The sequence below is a fragment of the Ursus maritimus genome, unplaced genomic scaffold (assembly GCF_017311325.1).
Source record: "Ursus maritimus isolate PB19 unplaced genomic scaffold, ASM1731132v1 scaffold_17, whole genome shotgun sequence".
In the NCBI taxonomy this organism is placed as follows: Eukaryota; Metazoa; Chordata; class Mammalia; order Carnivora; family Ursidae; genus Ursus; species Ursus maritimus.
The window spans coordinates 1,068,738-1,084,928 of NW_024424119.1; the positions used below are offsets into that span (position 1 = coordinate 1,068,738).

The following is a 16,191-nucleotide window of genomic DNA, read 5'->3' on the forward strand; positions in this document are numbered from 1 at the left end:
GTTTTTTGACTGTTTCCTTGCCTGTGCAGAAGCTTTTTATCTTGATGAAGTCCCACAAGTTCATTTTCTCTTTTGTTTCTCTTGCCTTTGGAGATGTGTCATGAAAAAAGTTGCTGTGGCCGATGTCAAAGAGGTTGCCGCCTATGTTCTCCTCTAGGATTTTGATTGATTCCTGTCTCACATTGAGGACTTTCATCCATTTGGAGTTTATCTTTGTGTATGGTGTGAGAGAGTGGTCAAGTTTCATTCTTTTACATGTAGCTGTCCAATTTTCCCAGCACCATTTATTGAAGAGACTGTCTTTTTTTCCACTGGATGTTTTTTCCTGCTTTGTCAAAGATTAGTTGCCCAAAGAGCCGAGGGTCCATTTCTGGGTTCTCTGTTCTGTTCCATTGGTCTATGTGTCTCTTTTTGTGCCAGTACCATGCTGTCTTTGTGACCACAGCTTTGTAGTATAGCTTGAAATCCGGCAACGTGATGCCCCCAGCTTTGTTTTTCCTTTTCAACAATTCCTTGGCGATTTGGTGCCTTTTCTGGTTTCACACAGATTTAAGGGCTATTTGTTCCAGCTCCTTGAAAAATGTCATTGGTATTTTGATCGGGGTGGCATTGAAAGTGTAGATTGCTCTGGGTAGCATAGACATTTCAACTATGTTTATTCTTCCGATCCATGAGCATTGAACGTTTTTCCATCTTTTTGTGTCTTCTTCAATGTCTTTCAAGAGTGATTTGTAGTTTGTAGAATATAGATCCTTTACGTCTCTGGTTAAGTCAATTCCGAGATAATGTATGATTTTTGGTGCTATTGTAAATGGGATGGATTCCCTAATTTCTCTTTCTTCAGTCTCATTGTTCGTGTATAGAAATGCAACTGATTTCTTTTTTTTTTTTTTAAATTTTTTTTAAGATTTTATTTATTTGACGGAGAGAGACAGCCAGCGAGAGAGGGAACACAAGTAGGGGGAGTGAGAGAGGAAGAAGCAGGCTCCCAGCGGAAGAGCCTGACATGGGGCTCGATCCCAGAACTCCGGGATCACGCCCTGAGCCGAAGGCAGATGCTTAACAACTGAGCCACCCAGGCGCCCCATGCAACTGATTTCTGAGCATTGATTTTGTATCCCGCCACATTACTGAATTGCTCTATACCTTCTAGTAGTTTGGGGGTGGAGTCTTTTGGGTTTTCCATATAGAGTATCATGTCATCTGTGAAGCGAGACAGTTTGACTTCTTCTTTGCCGATTTGGATACCTTTGATCCCTTTTTGTTGTCTGATTGCTGTTGCAAGGACTTCTAATACTATGTTGAATAATAATGGCGAGAGTGGGCATCCTTGTCATGTTCCTGATCTTAAGGGAAAGGCTTCCAGCTTTTCCCCATTGAGAATGATATTCGCTGTAGGCTTTTCATAGATGGTTTTTATGAAATTGAGGAGTGTGTACCCTCTATTCCTATACTCTGAAGGGTTTTAATCAGGAAAGGATGCTGTATTTTGTCAAATGCTTTTTCTGCATCTATTGAGAGGGTCATATGGTTCTTGACTCTTTCTTGTTGATATGATGTATCACACTGATCGATTTACGAATGTTGAACCACCCTTGCATCCCAGGGATGAATCCCGCTTGGTCATGATGGATAATCCTTTTAATGCACTATTGGATTCTATTAGCTAGGATCTTGGTGAGAATTTTGGCGTCCATATTCATCAGGGATATCGATCTGTAATTCTCCTTTTTGATGGGTTCTTTGCCTGGTTTGGGGATCAAGGTAATATTAGTTTCATAGAATGAGTCTGGTAGTTTTCCTTCTGTTTCTATTTTTTGAAACAGCTTCAGGAGAATAGGTATTATTTCTTCTTTGAATGTTTGGTAGAATTCCCCGGGGAATCCATCAGGCCCTGGACTCTTGTTTTTGGGGAGGTTTTTGATCACTGCTTCAATCTCCTCATAATTAATCAGTATGTTTAAATAATCAGTTTCTTCCTGTTTCAGTCGTGGTAGTTTATAGGTTTCCAGGAAGGCATCCATTTCTTCCAGGTTGCTTAATTTATTGGCATAAAGCTATTGATAAACGTTTCTAATGATCCTTCCTATTTCATTAGTGTTGGTTGTGATCTCTCCCCTTTCATTCATAATTTTATTAATGTGGGTCCTTTCTCTATTCTTTTTCATAATTCCTGCCAGTGGCTTATCGATCTTATTTATTCTTTCAAAGAACCAGCTTCAAGTTCTGTTGTTCTGCTCTACTGTGCTCCTGGTTTCTAATTCATTGATATCTGCTCTAATCTTGATCAACTGCCTTCTCGTGCATGAGTTAGGCCTGTTCTTCTGTCCCAGCTCCAGCTTCTTGAGGTGAGAATATAAAAACTGCATTTTAGATTTTTCTATTTTTTTGAGTGAGGCTTGGATGGCTGTATATTTTCCCCGTAGGACCGCCTTTGCAGTGTCCCATAGGTCTTGGACCAATGTGTTTTCATTTTCATTCGTCTCCAAAAATTGTTTAATCTCCTTCTTAATTCCCTGGTTTACCAAATCACTCTTGAGCAGGATATTTCTTAGTTTCCAAGTGTTCAAGTTTCTTCCAAATTTTTCCTATGAATGAGTTACAGTTTCAAAGCACTGTGGTCTGAGAATATGCAGGGAATAATCTCAGACTTTTGGTATCTGTTGATACCTGTTTGGTGACCCAGTATATGGTCTATTCTGCAGGAAGTTCCATGTGCATTTGAAAAGAATGAGTATTCTGTTGTTCTGGGGTGTAGTGTTCTGTATATTTCTGTGAGGTCCCTCTGGTCCAGTATGTCATTCAAAGCTCTTGTTTCTTTGTTGAAATTCTGCTTAGGTGATCTATCTATTGCTGAGAGCGGAGTGTTGAGGTCCCCTACTACTAACGTATTATTATCTATATGTCTCTCTATTCTGGTTAAGAGTTGGGTTGTGTATCTAGCTGCTTCCCTGTTGGGGCCATAGATATTTATAATTGTTATATCCACCTGTTGGATACATCCTTTAAGAATAATATAGTGTCCTTCTGTATTTCTAAGTACAGTCTTTAGTTTAAAATCTAATCTGTCTGATATGAGAATTGCTACGCCAGCTTTCTTTTGAGGTCCATTGGCATGAAAAATGATTTTCCATCCCTTCACTTTCAGTCTGGATGTATCTTTAGGTTCAACATGAGTCTCTTGGGGACAGCAAATGGATGGGTCATGTCTTTTTATCCATTCTGCAACCCTGTGTCATTTTATGGGAGCATTTAGGCCATTCACATTGAGAGTGATTATTGAGAGATATGATTTTAGTGATGTCATGTTGCCTGTGAAGTCTTTGTTTCTCTAGATTGTAAATTTCTGTTCTGTATCACTCTTGGGGTCTTTTTACTTTTATAGAAGCCCCCTTAATATCTCATGTAGGGCTGGCTTGGTGGTCACAAATTCCTTCAGTTTCTGCCAGTCTTGAAAGGTCCTTATCTCTCCGTCAATTCTGAATGACAGCCTTGCTGGATAAAGGATACTTGACTGCATGTTCTTCTCGGAGAGAGCTTTGAAAATACCTTGCCAACCCTTCCTGACCTGCCAGGTCTCTGTAGACAGGTCTCTGACCTTATTCTGATTTCCTCCTTCTGTAGGTGAGGACTCTTTTCTCCTTGGCCGCTTTCAAGATTGTATCCTTGCATCTAAGATTTGCAAATTGTACTATTATGTGACATGGTGTTGGTCTGGTCTCATTGATCTTGGGAGGGGTCCTCTCTGCCTCTTGGACACGAATGCTTTTCCTTTGCCAGATTAGAGAAGTTCTCAGCTACAATTTGTTCAAATATCTCTTCTAGACCTCTCTTTTTCTCCACCCCCTGAGGGATGCTGATGATTCTGACATTGGAATGTTTCATTGAGTCAGTAATCTCCTGTAATCTACATTCTTGAGATTGGATTTTTTTTGAGCCAAGTTCCCATTTTTTCCTTCTTTTCTATCATCCTATCTTCCAGTTAACTAATTCGTTCTTCTGCCTCATTTACCCTGACCTTCAGAGCATCCAGTTTAGATTGCATTTGATTCATAGCAGTTTTTTTTTTAAAGATTTTATTTATTTACTTGAAAGAGAGAGAGAGAAGGCCAGCGAGAGAGGGAACACAAGCAGGGGGAGTGGGAGAGGAAGAAGCAGGCTTCCAGCAGAGGAGCCTGATGTGGGGCTCGATCCCAGAACGCCGGGATCATGCCCTGAGCCGAAGGCAGACACTTAACGACTGAGCCACCCAGGCGCCCCTGATTCATAGCATTTTTAATTTCTGCCAGATTCACTCTCATTTCTGCCCTTAGAGATTCTGTATTGTCATTAATATTTTCATTACTGTTTTTTTCAAGCCTACACATCATCTTGACCATTGTTACTCTGAACTCATTTCTGACAATTTGGTTATATCCATATCCATCAGTTTTGTGGCAGAGGCCACAGTCTCATTATCTTTTTTTTTTGTTGGGGGGGATTTCTCTTCCTTGTCATTCTGATGAGGAGAGGTTGCGGGGATGCACAGAGCCCAAATTATTGACCAGGACCCAGGCAGTGTGCACTTGCTTTATCGGGACCTTAGGGATGTGGACTTCTTGATTTTTCAGCCTGCCTTCTGGCGGAGGGGCCTGCCGCGCTGATACTGAGGCAACCCTGTCCGGGTAGAGTCGCCCCGTCCCCTGCGAGGGGGGATGGGGTTGGCACAATGGGAACTGGTATTTCCAGGCTTTTGTTCTCTGGCTGCTTTCCCGGGCTTTTGTTCTCTGGCTGCTTTCCCTGGTGGTCTTCTGTGACTCTTCTGAGAGTCAGAGCAGCAGTGGCTGTATCCTAGTCTCTGTCTCAGAACAGAGAGATCGCAGTCTGCTCTCCACCATGCTCTCCTGGCCACTTTAACTCTGTTTCTGTCGGTGCTGCTAAAAACCCTGCAGCCTCCTGGGTTGTGCACCCCGCAGCCGGTGTCCCAGCCGTTACTTCCAGGGCCTACATGTCTCTGTCCTTTGTGCTTCTAACACCACCAGCCACCTTGGGTTCCCGCATGCGCTCCTGAGCTCCCTGTTTCATTGTGGTTCTCGGGCGTTCCGGAGCTCTGGTTTTCCGTCTGGTTGGATGCTCGTTTCCCTGGCTCACGGTCTCAGTCCGCTTTCTCGCCGGTGCCGGTCCTCGAGTCCGGCCCGCTCCCCAGTGCAGGTGGCTACTGCTTCCTGGTGCTCGAGCGCTGCAGCTCCCTCCCCCTTCCTTTTATTTTCCGATATCTGTGCGCGGATTCACGGCTCCCTGCCTGATACCTCAATACTCAGCGCTGGAGATGTTCGTTTCTGGAGATCCAGATGTATCTTCCTACGTCTCAGGCTGATTTCCTCGGTGTTCTGGATGGTCTGGTAGATATCCAGCTCAATTCAGGGGACCGGCTGAAAAAGGGGCCCCCTACTCCTCCGCCATCTTTTTCCTTTCCTAAAGGTGTTTTACTTTCACATTTCGTTTGATAAATTCTTAGCATTCTGCTCTCTAAATGGAATAAATAAAAACTGAACATTTTTAGTAGGTGGTCTAGGACCCAGAGAGGCTTTTGTGACAGAATGGTATGGTGGGACTATTCATTACATAGTTGTTTCCTGAGGGCCAGTTTTGAGCACATGCTTTACTCCCTGTGGGTCTCTGTTTGTCATGTTTCTTCAACATCACAGTAACATCTGTTGAAATGTCGTCCTTTAGTACTTTTGGGACTTTGAAAGACTCAGAGAAATATTTTAAGCAATCCATAGGCACTGGGGCAGTTTCTCAGCTGTATAATTACCTCCATGCTGTTTCTGACATTCACTTTCAGTGTGAACAAAATTAAATGAAATGGGTCAATTCATTATAGGTAACTATATATTTTCCTTAAGAAACCTGGAAAGTTAGTAACAAAACCTTTCTGGAGGTGTTTTAGAAGTCAGCTAATGAGAATGCCCAGGACAATAATTTGAAATTACAGTATTAGAGGAGTTTATTTTATTCTCCCGCATCCCCCACTGTTAGAGGAGTTTAGATGATATCTCTGCTTTCTTATCAAGAAAGATGATCCCCCCCACTGTACTTCCTGAACAGAATTATGTTATCTTCTAAAGATCGCTTAGGGGAGAGTATGCTGGTCAGGGAGAAGCCTGATTCTAGAGTCTTGTGTCTTTGTGAAGGAGTACCATCATTCATGAGTGAGAATAATTTTGCCCAGTTTCAAAAAATTTCTTTCTGCTAGCATTTCTATTTTCTGTAATTACTCTATTAGTTATTATAGACGTATAGACATCATTATATGCATTAATGGTAGATTTATAATCTCACTATTATCTTTAACCTTGACCATTATTTATAATGATAAAATGATAAAATCCAGCAGTGAGTTATGACCACTAATCTACATTCCACTTTCTAAGATAACTACTGTAGGAAAAGAATGATATAAATGACTCTAAGAATATTTCCCAGTAGATTTATGAAAGATTATGTTAGTTTAGCATAAATAATTTTGAGGTAAATTCTATTATCATTAAAATTCATTTTAGTACCCATCATAATATATTTTAAGTGAGCTTTGAAAGGTGGTAGAAGCAATACAAATTTATTAAATATTGGGAGGTAGGCAGTGTCTCTTGGCAGAGTTTAGATTCAAGGGACCAGCAATCTGGGCTCTACTCCTTCTGCTACTAACATTTGTGGCTTTGGACAAGTAACTGTACTCCTTTGTTTGTTTTGAGAGATTTTATTTATTTTAGAGAGGGGGGTGGGCTGGTTCAGGGGAGAGGAGCAGAGGGCAAGGAAGAGGATGAGGGAGATAATCTCCAGCCAACTCCAGGCTGAGCAAGGAGCCCAACTTAGGCTTACTTTGTCTAGAAAATGAGAAGATGAGGAGGTGACATAGGTTCTCTATGTGCGTGCACGTATGTGCACTGGTTTCCTTTTCTGCTGTCTTTTCCTTGTTGAGTTGTATGTGGGATAGTTGCCTGTACTTTTCTCCAGGGGTGCCCTCCCTTGTGCTTGACATTTTTGAACCTAGCAATGTGTCTTTTCCTTCTAGCCTTATAGGTTGGTGTTGAATTTCGACTTCTTCTTCTTCAATTCTACCCTTAGGTATCAAGTTTTGGATGTGATTTTTGCAAAACTGTCTAAGATTTCCTCCTTAATTCCATGTCTACAGTGCTCTCTGCTGTTCTCTGCCTGTGTATCCCTTATTTTTTGCCCAAAGGCTTTCTGGGCTCTCTGCTGCCTCTAACTTAGACACCTGTTTTTGTACTTTTCAGGTGCTTCTGACTACCTCTCCACCCTTTCCTGTGTCTGCCTTGAAGTTGGGTCTGTGTCTGCCTTTGAATGATCAGCACTTAACACAGGGCCTGGCTCTAGGACAGTCTGTTTAAGGGCAGACAAGGAAATATATATAACATTTTATAAAAATTTTTGTCTAAGGTGTAGCTATTAACAATACTCATTTTCCTGGGATTTCTGAGGAGCTGCAGATGCACAGCTCCAGGTAGAAGCCTTGAGACATACTTTTCTAGGCACTGAGTGTGGCACATTTTGCTTAGTAAGTATTCATGAACACAGGGTTGTACTGAAGAGACTTCAGCGGCGTAAACATTTCTGGCGTAAAGGTTTAGGGCAGAAAGAATGCTTTAAATAAGCAGATAGAAAACTGCTTTAGCAGTCAGTGGTAAAGTATTTATTTTCTTGGAATGAACATTGACTTTGGAGCCAGAAGACCTGTTTTAAAACCTCAATCTGTCACTTACCAGCTGAATAACTTAGGGCAAATAACTGTACTTATTTCATCATGAGTTTCTTTAACTGCTGAATGGAGGTGTGATTTATTCTCTGTCTCCTTATAGGATTGCTAGGAGGGTCCAGGGATATACTTTGTTTAAAAGTGCTTTGTAAACTGTGAAGTACTGTACAAATATTTCCAATTACTATTATTTTAATAACCTTATGAAAGTAAATCATTTTTTGGTCATAGTAATGACGAAACATGAACTTGACGTGATATATCTATATATAATAGAGTAGGAGTTTCAAGGATAAATAAAATATAATTCTCCCTTTCAAGTGTCATATGTGACAGTGATTAATTGCTGGGAGCTATAGAATTTAGGTGGTGCCTCGAATCCTTCTTCCTGAGACTGTGTCCAAACACAGTGAATAAGAGACTTTCAGATTTAGTCTCTAGAGAATGAGAAAGGTAAGATTTGAGAGGACATGTCTTAAGCTATGAGAAGGTCTAAAATCAGGCAAGAAGTTTCCCCCGGATGTTTTTAGAAAAATTAAGAATGGGGTAGTATTTTGGACTTGGTTAAATTTTATTCCCTAACTGTGAGATTTTGTAACAGTACCACGTAGCATTAAGAAGTGTCAGATTATTCAGGATAGATAGTTTAAACCTAGTTTGGTGCTTTTTCATTAGATCATTTATTCAGTGTTGTGTGGTATTTAAGAGCATGGATTTTTTGTACCTGAGTCTTTTGTTTTGAGTTCTGACATTACTTTTTATTGAGCATGTGACCTGGGCAATTATTATATATTCTTTTTTGAAAATTAAGTTCTGTGCAGTTATTGTTTTTACTAAGTTTTATAATGATTTCAGACAAAAAGTAACTTGGTTTTTATGATTGCTCAGGATATTAATTTACACATATATGGATATTAAACTGTATTTTGAATCCCAGATGTAAAAGAGCTGCTTATATTTTTAATGGTCACTGAAACTTCCTTGTTAGAATTCTTTTTTTTGCTGCAGTTTCCTGACTTTTGACTGTCTGCAGATGTGGCTAGTAGAGTTTCTCTTTTTCATTTAATTGTTCTTCAGGAAATAGGCTATAAGATGGCATAAGGGTGGGGCTAAGCTCTGCTGAATTCCTTTGCTCAGGGGCTTTTTGTGTAGTCTTGTAAGGCCTCAGCTCAAATACCGTGTTCTCTAGGCCATGCTTTTAGATGCCTAGCTTTAAGTGGCACCTTACAGACATATTCATTGTAGCTCAGGAAGTCCACTCTGAAGCTCAGATTTGTGTGCCAGAGGTGTCTTGGACAACACCTGTGAGGGGGATGGAAGGAAGGACTGGGCAGTAGGGGGAAGTTAAACTGCAGTAGAGCCATGGGCAGATCCCACAGGCAGCTGGAGCTGGCAAGTGCCTTCAGAATTGCTCCAGGTTGAGGCAAGAGCATGAGGCTTTTATAGTTACGTATGTATCATTCATTGTATATGGGCCACCACTGCCATGATCTTCAGGGAGGGAGCATGATTTTGGGTGGGTGTGAGGTGGGGTGAGAAGCCTTCCATTGGAGAATGCAGCAAGGGCCTCTTCTGGCAGGGGGAGCCTGGCACCTACCACAGCATCCGTTATAGTCCTGTGTTACTGTTTCTCACATCCATCTGTTTTTAAGAACTGAAAATGAAGTAAGCAATCTTCTATTTTCTGCAGTTAACTCATGAGACTTTATAATTTAAAATATGAGTGCTTAAATTTTAATAAATGCACAATATTTAAACTTCTTAACATCATCAGTAATGTGAAAATGTAACAATCTACACATATAAAATCCACAGTTGTTCAGTCTTCTTTTTGACACTATTAGGAATATGCCTTGATTAAAAAGTATATTGTAAATTAACCACTTCAGAAATATTGAGTTTTGTGAAATACAAGTAGGTACTTTACTTTTTGATTCATGAAGTTTTTTGTAACAAGAACCAAAGGGAAACTTTAGTAGTGGTTTAATGGCTTTATTTTTTATATCTACATTTTATTTAAAATGCTGTTGTCTTTTGCTTGGTGCCTACTGTAATTTTAGTTTGAGAGGTTAGTGATTTTTTTTTCTAATTGTGAGTTTTAAAAGTGGTTAAAGGTAAGAAGGGTAGCTGGCAGAAGTAAGTATTCTGTGTGAATATTGGAACTTTGTTCTGTTAAGCAGCAGGCTGAAGACTTTTTCTTCCAAAAGTTGGATTATCCTCCAGTGATTGCAGTGATCATTGTATATGTCCTTGAGGATAGGGGTACTTATTAGCCCCTCACATTTCCTTCTGGTTGGCATCTTTGTGGTGATTGGTGAGGAAACAGGAATGAAATATGGGGCTGGAAAGCACATCTTGGGATTTGGAGTCACATTGGTCTAAGGTTGGGTGCCACCTCTATTATCCTTCTTGCTCAAGTAAATTAAGCCTTCTAAGCCTTGGTTTCCTCATCAGTAAAATGGAGGTGGTAGTAGTAGAATTTGGATTACAGGATCTTAACACAAGGTCTGCTATATTTTAAGTGCTCAATAAATGGTGGCTGTGATGAACTGTTATAGTATTTATTAGTCAGTTAATCTTTTCACTGACCTTTCAATCCCTTAGTAACTATAGAGAACAAGTCAGGTAGAAGTGGGGAGGTTCAGTTTAGACTTGTTGTCTGTCAGAAACCTGTCCTTGGGAATGTGAGCTTGATTCCTTTTGGGAGATGACTGTAAGAGGAAACAGCAAGAAGAAATGTAAACACAAGAGGAGGAAAGGGCTATTTTACACACAGTCTCAGTTAAGGGAAGGGAGTAAAGAGCAGCCCTTTTTTAGGACTGATCTGCTTAAGCATGGCATGGACCTGGAAGAGGTTCTGCCCTCTGTGCTCTGGGCTTGGTGACTGCCCTGGATGTTACAGGGGAGGTTGAAGCGGGGCCAGCAGGAGGCTCCAGCAGCACCTGTTAGTGAGACTGACAGAGGGCCTCAGGCAGCTACCTATGTCAGACAGCACAGTGACAGAGGTATGGGCGGAGGGGGTGGGGGAAGCTGAGAACATTTATTTCTAACCACATTAGTGACAACCCCAGGGTCCCAAGTTAGGGAGACTTTCAGGGAGTGATCTGAAAAGTAGGGAGTTTCCCTTTGAGAAGTGCTGATAAATGAACTTCTAATGAACTTATGGACTGAGCGTATTTTGAAAAGAGAAATATAGTGGACCACTTCATAAAGAAAACCTGGATCAGAGAAATGGATCTACTACATTTTAAAAAATACAGCTTTGCCTACTGACAGTTTGAAAGGTCAGCCTGATATTCATTCAAGGTAGTGTTTGTATCACACCCATCAGGACAGCATCACTTTAGGTCTCTTCTTTGAGTAAACCACGCAAAGATGTGCTTATAGGGATTGTTACGTTTTCTCTGGCCTTTAAATTAGATCTTTTTTTTTTTTTTAATTCATAAAAGACTCTGGTTTTAAATAAAACATTACCCTCTAAATATCTAATTAGTGTGTTCATAGTTCATTAGTGATTCATAGTTTCTGAATATTAGCAGAATTGTTGGCAGTATTGATTGTATATGAAACAAAAATACTGTCCTGAAGGTTAAATGAGCAATTAACAATTTCAACAAACCAGTATGTACTTGAGGATATACAATGGTAGGCATCGTATTTGGTGGGTTTCAAAGAATACAAAGAAGGGCAAGACACATTCCTATCCTCAAAGAATTAAGTATTAGCTGTATAATCAAGCAATTTTGGTACATAGTAGAGTGCCTGGTTATGAACTGGGCACTCACTATACAAGGTATGTTAAAAAGGATAATTCATGTGAAAATTTCTGGATTGTGGTAGGTATTCTCTCCCTCATAGAACTCAGTGGCTATCCAGTCAAAAGTGACTTATGCACATTGAACAGCGGCTAGCTTTGAAAAGTAGTAGATGATAAATACTACGTGAAAAATATAACAGAAGGGCACTGGGGGGAAGAAAAGGGTGAGATTGCTGAGATTTAAAATGGTCAGTGAAATCTTCAAGGAAGTACAATTTGGGCTTGGAGGCTGGGATTTGAAGTGGAATGGGGGTGCTGTTTGAGGTGAGGACTGAGGTCAAAGCCCATTTGAGTGACAGAATAATTCATAGTTTAGCCTACTGAAAGCAGACCGTTGATATTTAAGGCTAGGTCTAGATTGTGTGTGTGTGTGTGTGTGGGGTGTCCTTGAAAGCCAGGTAGTAAGGAAGGAATTAAGGTTCTTATGATAGTGTTTTGAACACTATAGCTGTTCAAAGAGATGCAGGCAGAGTTCAGTTATGATAGTAGTCTAGTTGGGGGCAAAACAAGGTTGAAATTGATGTGATGCTACCAGGAGCTGGATATGAGGTTTTGTGTGTAGAATGGTTAGAACTTGTGACTGACAATGGGGGCAGAGAGATTGAGAAATAAGGAAGAGTCGACTGACAGTTCCAGTTTGGAAGGCTAAGGGAAAATGGAGTTATGAACTGAAATAGGAATGCTGGGAGAGAAAGAACCTTTTTTAAAGGGAGAAGTCATGAATTTGATCTTGCATATTTGAGACTTCTGAAGTGATGGAATACTTTTATAGAAACATCTAGGAGCTTTTCTGGGCCATGGAACTAGGACTTCTCTCACTGAGGTCACTCATTTTCTGTAGTAAGCCCCTCTGCATATAGGCCCTCCAGCTTGCCTCTAGTCACAAGTTCCTCTTGCTACATAGATTTTTTTTTTTAAAGATTTTATTTATTTATTAGACAGCCAGTGAGAGAGAGAACACAAGCAGGGGGAGTGGGAGAGGAAGAAGCAGGCTCCCAGCGGAGTAGGGAGCCCGATGCAGGGCTCGATCCCAGGACCCTGGGATCACGCCCTGAGCCGAAGGCAGATGCTTAACAACTGAGCCAGCCAGGCGTCCCATGCTACATAGATTTTAAACAGGGAAGGAAAGTGACACAATCTGATTGGGCTACATGGACTAGAGAGGGCAAGGCTGGAGACAGGGTGACAATTTAAGAGATGAAGCAGTACTGTGTGTGATAGAGAATAGTGGCTTGGATCAAGTGGTGGCAGTGGGGATAGAGAAATAAAAGCATGAGATTCATGAGACTTCTCTTGAACAGGTACAAGGTAGAACACATAAATTGGGGATTGGTTAAATAATGGGAGTACAACCACAGACAACTCCCACATTTCTGGACAGTTGGTTGGATGAGGAACTGGAGGAGAAGCTGGTCTGCCAGGAAGATGTTGGAAGATTAAGCTTTGGACAAATTGTGTTTGAGGACTGCCAAATGGATTTGTTGAATAGCTGCTTTGTTGTAGATTTTCAGAGCTCAAGAGAGGTGCTTGGAATGGAGATGTGGTTCAGCACCACAAGGAAGATTTTGAAGCCTTGAGTGAAGGTGGTTTCCTCAGGGAGAAATGTGGAAGCACTAAAACATGGAGGCCTGGAGAATGTCACTGTGAGGTTTGGCAAGAGGACAAGGTAGAAAATCACTGGAAATAAGTTGGATCTGGTAAAAAATTTCAGAGAGGACCAAGTAGGTAAGGACTAAAAAATGGGGCAAGCTTTATCCAAGTAGTTATATCAAGAATGGTAAAAATAGAATTCAGGTTGCAATGGATTCCAGGGTGAATGGGAGTGAAAACTGTGGGAGTATTTTTCTTTTTCCTATATCCTTCCTCCCCTGGAGGATCAGGAACATGATTCATCACTTGAGAGTGAGAAAAGTCAGCAAACACTGAGCATCTGCTTAGCTAGTGCTTTGTTTTTAGGGAAAGACACTGGCCTTGCCACTAAAGAGCATGAGAGGAGAGCTGGGAAGCCAAAAAGGTAAAAAAAAAAAAAAAAAAAAAATTCTGAGTGCCATGGTGGAGGCCTGTATTCCATGTGGGTGATACAGCAAGAGAGGGAGGGGGAAGCTCTTCCTGGGGGTGACTCAGGCTGAGCTTGGAAAAAAGAATGTGTGTTTTTGTTGACTGGACAAAATTGAGGGCATGTAAAGCCAAGAAATAGGGGATGGAAAATAGTGGAGGTGTGAATAGCAAGGGCACTGGAAAGAACTTCAAGTGATTTGTTAAAGCCAAAGAACAGGTTTGATTGGGACATCAGAAAAGTTGCCAAGATTGCAGCAGGCCTGTGTGCCCTTCAGAGCAGTTTGGCTTTTGTCCTTCAGGTTATATAGTCAGCCATCGAAGGTCCAGGGCTTTGTCATGATCAGCTGTAGTTTGCAGAGATGACTTTGGCACACTGTGGAGGGTAGTTTGGGAGGGACTGGGGACACCCCTGGAATGGTTATTTTATACCTTAGTGGCTTAAAGGGCGAGTTGCATCAAGGGGACACACTTAGTGCCTTATGGTCATGTATCCAATTTAAAGAATTTTTGTCATATGTTTAATGTATGGAGAAAGTCTTTCTGGTGATTAGCCTCTAGAGACGTTTCATGAGTATCCCTTTAGAAGATGAGTTTACTCTAAGTGTTGGTTATGTGATTTTGTCATAGAGTTGTTGTGTGGACTGACTGAAAGACTACGTCAAAGATATTCTTTATCCTTATATATGTTTATACTTATGTTTATATTTACATTTAATATATATGTTTATATTTTCTTTGAATAGATGTTTATATTTTCTTTGAATACATGATTGAACCTCAGAAAAATGAGCTTTAACTTTGATGCCAATTTTCAGAAAAGTGACTCTCGATCTATATCTCCATCTGTGTCCAACCATTTGTGGGCATGCATATATCCATTACATGTGTGCAGGCGTGTGTGTGTGTGTACACGCACACGTGTGTGTATGTAAGGGGGACATGACCCTGTTGTCTGGAGCATATATAAGTTGTTTTCCCCCTTTGTGGGTGTATTTGGTGATGTAAACTGGGATTAAAAATGTAAGAGGTGGCTAGTGTATAAATAAATTGGATGATTGTCATTTAGTTATGCTAAAATTTTATCTTCGCAGTTCAGTTGGAATAATTTCATTAACAGTGCCTTAAGGAACAGGATATATGGTTGAATTTTCTTTTAGAAAATTGCCTAGTTATATTGGATCCAATTAAGTTTTGCATATGTTATCAATGACATTAAATGCAACCAAGTGTGGTCTTAGGTTAAATGAGAAAAATTATTTTAGTAAAAAGTAACTTGTACTTAATATATATTGAACTAGTAAACATAGCAAATGTAGGTCTTAACAATAACATCATTTTTACTTAAAACATGAAGTGATCGCTTTATTTTTAATATCCTTAAATTTTCTCATTAAACTTCCTATAATATTTATTATTTGTGTAATAAATTGGGAGGTTTTTTGTTTGTTTTGTTTTTTTAGAGAAAGAGAGAGTGAGTGAACAGGAGTGGTGGGGCAGAGGGAGAAGGAGAGAAAGAATCTTAAGTTGGTTCTATGCAGAGCCACCCAGGTGCCCTGTGAGATTATTTTAAAATTTGTTAGTAAGTTCACAGTAGATAAGTTCAACTTTTTCACTTTTGAAAATACCAGAAACTAGAAATGAGTATTTCTGTTCGAGGGTGAAAATTTTTTTTTCTATAATCAGTATTTTAAAAGCTGTAAAATCATAAAATCCATAGACACTGCTTTCTTATCGCTGGTAATTTTTTATTTAAAATCTGAGGGGTGCCTGGGTGGCTCAGTCATTAAGGGTCTGCCTTCAGCTCAGGGCGTGATCCCAGCGTTCTGGGATCGAGCCCCACATCAGGCTCCTCTGCTGGGAGCCTGCTTCTTCCTCTCCCACTCCCCCTGCTTGTGTTCCCTCTCTCGCTGCCTGTCTCTCTCTGTCAAGTAAATAAATAAAATCTTATTAAAAAAAGTAAAAATAAAAGCTGTAAAATCATAAAATCCATAGACACTGCTTTCTTATCGCTGGTAATTTTTTATTTAAAGTCTATTTGAGGGGTGCCTGGGTGGCTCAGTCAAACTTCTGACTTCGATTTCGGCTCAGGTCATGATCTCAGGGTCCTGGAATCTAGCGCTGTGCCAAGCTCTGTGCTCAGTGGGGAGTCTGCTTGAGGATTTTCTCTCCCTCTGCCCCTCCCACTCCTTGTGCTCTTTCTCTCTCTCTAAAGTCAATAAATAAATCTTAAAAAACAATAAAATCTATTCAAAAAGTATAATGTTCTTAGGTTTGGTGGAAATATGAGTATTGCTATAATAATTTTGTGTTCTATCCTGCTTGTCAATAAAAACATTTTAAAAGGTTAAAAAAAAAAAGCACAACCACCTAGGTTTTTTAAAAAACAAAGGCCAAACTAGCCAACAACAAAACATAGAGCATACAACCAATAAGAGGCCTCGATTTCTGGGGTGAAGGGAGTGTTGGAAAAGAGGTTTTAGTCTCCCTGCTGTGGCTAGCAGCCTTCCTTGTCCAAGTAGTTTACTGGCCTTGGGCCTTTGTTTCCTGATCCGTAAAA

The 16,191-nt window shown here is 40.4% G+C and overlaps 1 protein-coding gene across 7 annotated transcripts in view; it reads left to right on the forward strand.

Annotated features, from left to right (window-relative positions):
* The window catches only part of KDM4C (lysine demethylase 4C), a 430,083-nt gene that overhangs the window by 96,432 nt on the left and 317,460 nt on the right, over window positions 1–16,191 (forward strand). The window lies entirely within an intron of this gene.